At 42.6% G+C, this 9,110-nt stretch overlaps 1 protein-coding gene across 1 annotated transcript in view; it reads right to left on the bottom strand.

The window, feature by feature from the left end:
* Nucleotides 1-9,110, bottom strand: part of pacrg (PARK2 co-regulated) — a 226,836-nt gene that overhangs the window by 196,738 nt on the left and 20,988 nt on the right. The window lies entirely within an intron of this gene.

Raw genomic sequence — 9,110 nt, forward strand, 5'->3', positions numbered from 1 at the left:
GCCGTTTGATCACATGCATCCCAAGAAGTATTTGCGCCGAAATCTCAGAATGATTTCGGCACTCACAAATTTGAGCCCATGCGAGGAATGGGTCGCTGCTGCACAAAACTAGATCACCCGCAGGGATTATTCAAGCAGGCGGCAAATAGTGCTTCATTGCCACCTGCACCACCAAATTTAAATTCCTCACACGCTACAGGCAATTCATTCCCATGTTAATTCTTTTTTTACCTGTTTAGCATTTTGTGGGTCAATTAATTAACAAATACTGTATAACAAATACATACTCGTACTTACTTACTCGTGAATTCACCTATTCCCTGTTTTTGTTGTTGTTGTTGTTTTTGTTGAGGAACCTATCCTCCATTATAAAAAAAAAAAAAAGAATCACTTGTAAACTCTGTGTGCTCTTCTGAAAGACCCAAAGATGCCACGAGATAACACCAAAGGACTACTTTTTTATTAGACAGGACTTTAACAGAAAAAAGTAGTACCCAATCTTTCTGAGACAGAGCTTTAGCATTTTGTCATCTAGTTTTGTCTATTTGAATCATCGGATCATAGTAGTTGGTATGTTTACTGTGTAAACTGTTAAAATAGGAAATTATAAAGCTTTTAGGGAGCATCAATTACTTGCAGTTTTTTGATATTCGCGGACTGGCACGGTGAATGATACTATAATCGTTTCTTTTTTTTTTTTTTTTTGGCAGTGTTACAGGTATGCTTGTTTGAGGATCCAACTGCAGGGAAGCGAGGAGGCGAGGCAGTTGTGTACTCCGAAAGTATTTCATTTGAAAAACACAAAACGAGGAAAGCAAAGGCACTATGCTGAGCAAAAACGGAAAAAAAACCCCGAGTCAAAGCAACTCACCGGGACACGGACACATGACAACTGACAGGGACTACAAACCAAAGCAGTGAACCAAAGACTGAAAGGAGACAGGGAACTAACTGACAAGAAAGCGAGGAACACTTGAACAAGACATAAGTAGCCGAGGAAGCTGATTGGAAGACCGGGACCGGGTGGGCGAGCACAGGTGGAAACAAAAGACCTAACTTAACAAGACAACAGCAAACAAGACATAACAGGAAAAAAAAAAAACAAATACAAATCCGAACAAAAACTCTCATCATGACACAAAATTAGTTGCGCGGACATGACGCGGTATGACTCCTTATTTGGTTCTTGTGAGCTCACTCTCGAGGTATTTCAATATTTTTTCCCATCAAATACTTGGGAGTCATTCCAACACTGTGCATGATCATAACACTGTTTTATTGAATAACTCGTCTCAAATGAAAATTCTCCCTCCACCATCCGCAGGCCTCCCCCCCCCCACCCCATCTCCTGCATTCTGGATTGATGACGGTCTGCACGTTGGCTGAGAGGTTGCAGGTGGAAAGCTGTTATCAGGCGAAGGCCGCAAGATTACCTCCAGCAGCTTTCCCTGCTTAAATCCTCCCAGGATGCACACGCACACACACACACACACACACACACACATCAGGATGTTGATAGACAGCCACACAATTGTTTTCTCTTTTGGTTCCACTATATCTCACTCTGATTTGTCTCTTCTTGATTTCCTCCAGGTCTGCCCTAAGTCAACAGCTTCAGGTCAACAACTCAAAGTGAATGTTGACTCAAGAAAAAGCCTGCCACTCTACTTATTTATTGCGGGATTCAGTGTAGCCACCACTTTGTAAATGGTAGAGCTTTTCGCATGCCGGTGTTAAGGCGGAAGTCAACGCAAACATATTTTTTTCAAGAACAACTAGTGGGCTTGCATAGAACATATTGAAAAAAAAAATGTTTGCGTTGACTTCCCCTTTAACTGTATTGCTAATCAGTTGAAGCAAATTGAAGTGCACTTGCAGCGTAGATTCTACACAATTAGTTTGCTCTCTGAAATATTATTGTATTACAATATTACGGAGCCCCTAAGGCGACATGAAAGTAAAAAAAAAACAACTTTGCGTTCCCTCACAAAAATCGCGAGATAACGCGAAGTTTTTTTGCGAGGGAACGCATTTTGTTTTAAATGCGTGTTTATGTACTTCCAGGTCAGTTTGGCAGCTAGCCTAGCCTATAGCCTGTAATGCGCGAGCTGTTTAAGAGACTACAGTACGTCAGAGACGGAGAAACCGTGCTTAATATGAAAAACTGATTTTAGGTCTTTGTATTTCAAGTGAATTTCAAAGCAATTCCATTAAACCTGCCCACGGCTGAAAACGCTCCCTTTGTTGCTTTTGTTTACCCGGAAAATAACCCGTAAGTACATAGACGCACATGTTAAAAAAATGCGTTCCCCCCCAAAAAAAAACGTATTGGTTGTTATCTCGCAATTTTTGCGAGGGAACGCAATCTTTGCGAGGGAACGCAATTTTTTTGTTTTACTTCCATGTCACCTTAGGGGCTCCGTACAATATGATGTCTGATGACTTTAAGTTAAGCTACATCCACATTCTACTCAATGCAGCCATGGCATGGACGCACGACTTCATTCAGAGAGAGATTCATCCATCACATTAAAAATCCCATGATTAACAATCACAGTGATACCTTGACTTTACAAAGAAGACATTTGGTCCTACGCCCAGCTGCTGCCTCAGTAAAGCAGTGTGTTAAAGCTTCTGTTTGAGCAGGTTTAAGTGACTTGACAGAGTGGCTCCTGCAGCTCGCCTTAGGCTACGGTCCAAAACAGCGAGACGGATTGTGCGAGCCATTTTGCAGGCAAAAAGGAGATAAACGCAGCTAGCTTGAAAGACAAGAACGTGGTGATGGCTGCTGAGGTACTACCGTGGTGAACGCTTGTGTCAGTTAATGGATGGGTCTTTCCCACAGTAATTCCTGATCTTCTGAGTAACGTGGGGAGTCAAGAGGGAACGGAAAGGTACTACGCCACACAGTTCGTAGTGTGGTGTCCAGTGACCAAACGTTCAACTGTTCCAATCTTGGCTGTTTTGTTTTGCTTTTGTTGCTGGTCGTGCTGGTGACAGCACAACAAAACCATCCTGGTCTATGCATATTTTTTTAGCAGTGTTGTTTACAGTTGTTGACCTGTCAACCAATATAGCATTTAGCATTAGCCAAAGTAATAACACAATCACTGGTCATCTGCTTGACTAGCAATGTGCAAACGTTTTTTTTCGTCTGTCGGCGGATCCCCTCCTGTTTTCCGCTAGAAGCAAACCCATGTAGTTGCACGGCAAACAAAAGCAAGCGAGATACACGGCTCTACCGAATATTACGTGCTAATTCTGAACCTAGCGTAATGGCGCTAAATCGATCAAATAAACATACGGTACAATTAGAATAAATTATTTAACATACAATACTTCCCAAAGGTAATATGCCTTATAACCCGGCGCGCCTTATGTATGGACCCGTTCATTGATATTGAATCTAATAATACAGTGCACCAAATGGCTCAAAAATTACACTATTTGAAGAGCTGTACAGTGAGCCTTCACTATTTGCGGGGAATAGGTCCTGATCCCCGTGGCTAATAGATGACAACCATCCTAAAAGGTTTGTAATTGCCTATAGATGCTAAAAGAAGTAGGAAAAGCATTTTTCAATTAGATAAGGCTATGGCCAGACAAACTGAAGCTCCTCCCGTCAGTTCACCGTGGTTGCTTTGCACTAAGAGGACATCAGATGACGTAAAGCAAAAATGTTATGTTAGCTGTGGTTTTGGCCTGGGCGCAAAATCAGCGAATACTGAGAACAGGGTCCGAGATAACAATAACAGCAACAACAGAGCGCAAATACAGTATGCAGGGGATCGCTGTACATCTTTCCTGAAGTCTCTACTTCCAATGCAGTATAATGCTTGCGGGTCAGCAGTCCGTCTGACAGTGGAAAAGGACCGAGCAGAAGGAAAAGACTGTGCAAGAACGAAACAAAAAGTCGGACGGAGGAAGACGAAAGAGGAGTTGGATGAAGGACAGCACGGAGCCATACGGAGTGACACAGTCCAACAGACGGAGAGCTATGGGAACATTTGGAGGATACATGAGGCAGTTATGAACCTATTTGGTTTCTCCTACAGGGGCACCCGAGTGTCACTAATGGCCAAGCAGGGGCTGGTAAACACATTTCTGTGACGACGCTACACTGCCGAAAAAACAAATTAAACTCTCTTCTCTCATTTCACACCCTCTCAACCCCTTTCTCCCCACTTCCCTCCATTACTCATTTCTTTTCCGCCCCTCTGCTCTTCTCTCCTCTTTTCTGTCTTTCTTCCGCCTTGCCTTCATTGTGCATTTTTTTTGTCTTCTGGTCATTTAGCCCTCGTTTGTTCTCTAACTGTCTGCTTCCCCAAAAAACAAGGCCATATGTGTGAGGAGAACACGCAGTCGTGCTCCTGCCCAGGAATGTGCGGATGCTTGGCCAGAATCACGGTGGGAAGGGACATGCCGGATGGGTTCTGGCCACGAGTAGCTGGACGGCTAGGCCAGTGTAATGAGGCTTGTGTGGACACAATCGACATCTGAGTTAACGGCACAGACCAAAATAACTTCTACCAGTCCCAAACCAAGTCACACTCGCTATCGGTGATCATTTAGGGTAAAAGGGTAATGGTAAAGCGGAAGTCAAAGTCAAAAATGTTGTTTGCAATAAGATGTTCAATGTAGTCTCGAGACTGTGATTTATATTGCATTTGTGAAATAAGAATTATGATGAATAATTGACTTGTTTTCAGCCATCCAAGGAAGTGGTGTAGGAAATTGAAATTGACGTCATACGGGCTCGCATTCCGAACGTCACATGACCAAACCCAGAAAACAGGTGAGTCATGAAGTTTGCAATGCGAACCCGAGGGCACTTTGACGTCAATTTCAGTCGACGCCAGTGTTACAAGTTAGAGATAAACCGATATGTTTTTTTTCAAGCCGATACCTGTTATCAGTAGTCAAGGAGGCCGATAACCGATATTTGGAGCCGATATTCATTTTTCAGCAAAAAGGAAAATATTGGCGTCAAAATCAAAAGAAAATTACAACTCTTAACTTTGTTTAAACGTATTTAAGCTTATTTCAGCGTATTTCGGATTTGCAAAATGTTGATTATTATTATAAATTTTAGTCAATATGCATCTTTGTTGTAAAATTCTAACAAAAAGGGAGGCATTGTTCAAATTTCACTTATCTTTGTTTTGATTTCAAACAAAAACAAAAAGGTGCAGAATGTTGCCAGGGTCAGTAGAATCTCTTGTAAAGTTAACTGAAAATTTACAGAAATAGTTCCTTGAAGTTAACACAGTTTTAAATTGATTTATTATTGGCCATCACATTTTTAAAAAAGGCCGATACCGATGTTCGGCATTTTGATGAATATCAATATAATCGGCCTGGCCGATAATCGGTCTATCCCTATTACAAGTAACCCTCCGAAGCCTGTAGTCTTAAATACAGTATGTTGAATAAATATACAATATATTTATGACTTTCCATACATGGTACATTCGTATGTCTTGTACTCATCCTCAATGTTATTTTTATACTTAAATTTTAAACAACATTGTGTGGCCGTGCTCTCGACAAGCCGACTGGACGTTTTTCTGTGGAATCTCCTCCCAGCTCGATCGGATTGAGATTCCTCTAAAGACAACATGTTCTGAGCGATGTTTTGAAGGCCTGCAGTGTTTTCTCATTAGTGAGGCAACATTAAATTGGCCAATCTCACGCGTCTGCATACGTCTAATAGAAAAGAGCATATTAAAGCTATGCAACGGGCACTTTGCTGCGGATTTCTTCACCTCACTTTAATTTAATCCATCCAGCGGAGAGTTTCCTCTTATCTTTGTTTACATAAAAGTAATGAAGTGGATGAAGCCTTGGGCCCAAAAGATTCATTCAGATTGATTGCGGCGCCAGATATTCACATGTAAGGGAGCTGCAGCACAAAGCGGCTAGCGCGGCAACACACTATTGTTCCACTGGGTCTTATAATGTTTAGGGCATGGGGGTCCTAAACCCCAAAACCCGTTTGAAGACAAATTTCTATTCTTGGGCTTTTGATTCGATGTGAGACTGGACATTTTTCCGGTGTCTATTGTATATACTATATTGTGTTCATTTATTGCTTTCGCTTGTTATATTATTGCGATTTTGTTGTTGTATGCAAAGTGCTTTGTTACAGCTGTAGCTGTTGTGAGAAGGAAATTGTCCCCTGTGGTCCCTTGACCCCAAAAAGTTTTAGACCCCCTAGTTTCGCGTGAGGCCTTGTTTTGATTCCACGTTGACACTACTGCTCTCTATTCAATGTCCCATCTCCTTCGCTTTTCCTCACCCTTTCCTCACCCTCTCTCTTCACATCACACCCCACTTGCATTCTGTTATCGGGAAAGGTGTTAGAAGAATGCGTTTAGCACTTACAGTGAGCGCTCCGTGTGTGTCTGGTGGTGGTGGTGGGGCGGCGGGTGCCTGCATTTAGCGAGGTGACACTTGGAATGGAGCGTGCACTACTACTGGGACTAACACCAGTGTTAGAAGGGCATCACGGCTCATGGAGTCACTAACTACTTTCGAGAGGGAGTCGCTCTGGGCTCCCCGATGTTGTCATTAACACTTACGTGGAGGGGGTAGATTTGTTACAGTGTTTTGCCTTCAATTCTTTAGAAACACATTAGAAAGCTGCGGTTCACCTGCAGACCGATTACTTTTTCCGAAGAAAAGGCGCTGTTAAAATTAGAAGACTTGACTTTCTGACGACCCTAAAACCTCACGATAAATCAGAGCACCGTAACATACTCCAGGTCCAACACGTATTAGTACTAGTGAGGTCGCAAACTGATGTTGGACGAAAAGCCTTGGCTCTCAGTCCCGGCTCTAATTTAAAAGGTGTACTTAAAGGTTGAGGCCGGGACACTGTCCAGGCAAGTCAGGATGATCTACGCCAAACTCTCTCAACCACGTTTTTACGGACGTTGCTTTTTCTCATCTAGGAACAGGAAAGGAAGGGGCCATCTCGGAGTGGTTCCGACAAAGTTGGAAGGATGGAACCGTCCAAAATCTCACCCGATAACAGTGCATGACCTAACAAATGTACGGCTGGAAGAACGGTCAAAGACGCCCATAAACATTGTGGAAAGCCTTCCTAGAATAGTTGAAGCTATTATAGCTGCGAAATTTGAAATTGGACTGTGATTTTAAATTTAAAGCGCTGTTGTTTCGATCCAGTTTCTTTCTTCTTACGCAGCTGGCTAGGGGTAAAGCCCCTCCTTTCTCAACAGCACATAGAAACAGTAATTCATGCCTTTGTTACATCTCGGCTAGATTACTGTAATGCGCTTTATTTTGTCCTCCATGAAGCGTCTCCAGTTGGTCCAAAATACCGCTGCTAACCTCCTAACTGGCGCTCGGAAGAGGGAGCACATGTACCCAATTCTGGCCTTCCTTGACTGGCTCCCAGTGCATTTTAGGGTTTGAAGATGCTTCTATTAGTCTACAAATCTTTAAATCTCTTTGGCTTTTGACCCGACATGAGAGTGACACTTTTCTGCTGTTTCCCGGTGTCGACTATATCATAATTAGTGTTTTAATTTCTTTCTTTCACTGTCTTTGTATTATTGCTATTATGCTCATGTTAAGTGCTACGTTACAGCTGTAGCTGTTATGAAATGCGCTATTTAAATAAAGTTGTATTGTATTTTTTGGAAAATGCGAGTCAAGGCAGGTGAGCGAATAGAGAAGCTCAAAATAAGTTAGCCTCTACAGGGTTATTGTGTGTTTCACCTTGAAGTTTAACCAAAAGCTGAACATCAGTAACTTTTTGTGAATAGTGTCAATTTGAGATTCCACTGGTCTCCGTCTCTGTTTCCCTTCTCGTCTTCTCTTTCACATACGCTTCCAGTGTAGGGAATAGCAGAAGTGAAAACAATGAGCGTTATCGCAACAGCCACTGAATTCACAGAGATAAGAAAATTCATTAGGCGCCAGCTTGCTAATGATGTACGAGGAGATGAAATTACGGCAAGGACAAAGAGAGAGTGAGCGACAGGAGCGGGGTGTGAGGAAGCGGAATGTGTGGGAGGAAATGTAACGGGATGGTATCGGTGGCGTGCCAGCACCGACGGGCCGGGCGACCTCTCGGAATCGCAGAATTAACGCAGGCCTCGGTTGCTTTGTCAACACCCTTGTCTCTTTGCCTTTGTTTTGCAGTTTGCCTCCCGCCTCCCTCCTCGTCCTCCCTGTCCGTCTGATATTTCTCGCCGGGGGTGAAATCGAGGTTGAAAGTCACGTGCCGGCTCGAGCCGCTCGCTCGCGAGGCGCCCAAGGTCACTCCAAGCGTGTGACTCTATTAACTCGGTTATTCCCAACTACGGTGCCGAGGAACATTACACCGCGAGAGATTATCAGGTGGAAAATTATTCCAACTTCACATTTTTTATTTAATTTTCACCAAATATGATTATAATACCTGATATTTATTTACTAGAATTAACGTATGTTTACTAGGCGTGGGAACGATAATTGTTTTTTCGATGCATTGTTCGGCGTACTAAAAAGATTCTGAATCAATTCATAGGTATTAATAATCGATATTTAAAGTTTGAATAAATAAACTAAAAGCATGCGCAAGTGGTTAAGTGCGTTTGTACATCAGATGTCTGTGTTAGGCTAAGCTAATACGTGACAAGATGGCGGAACAAGCAAATTCTCATACGAGCGCAGTGAAGTCAAAGTGTGAAATAAATCATTGCTCTTCCATGATTTTTTTTGTTTTTAAAAAGGTACCAGTGTTTTGCATGGACTATAAAATGTAAGCCAAGATAGTGATGCATCGGAATCAGAATCGAATCGAATCATAGGCCTTTGAATCGGAATTGAATCGAATCATGGGCCTCTGAATGGTAATCAGATCGAATTGTGAGGTACCTATAGATTCCCACCCCTAACGTTTACGGCATCAACAGTATGCCAGCGACATGTAGTGACAGGCAAAACAGTCACTGTAAATGCGCCTCCACTAGATGGCAGACCAGGAAGGCGACCCGATGCACACTATTGTCCTCCCCCAAACAAACCGTTTCTATCTTTTTTCATTTTTATTTACGGTAAAAATGTGTACCGTAGTGGGCATTTGTAGTCTACGAAAAAAA

This window comes from Filicampus tigris, chromosome 13, assembly GCF_054856515.1.
Source record: "Filicampus tigris isolate MCC_2025a chromosome 13, RoL_Ftig_1.0, whole genome shotgun sequence".
In the NCBI taxonomy this organism is placed as follows: domain Eukaryota; kingdom Metazoa; phylum Chordata; class Actinopteri; order Syngnathiformes; family Syngnathidae; genus Filicampus; species Filicampus tigris.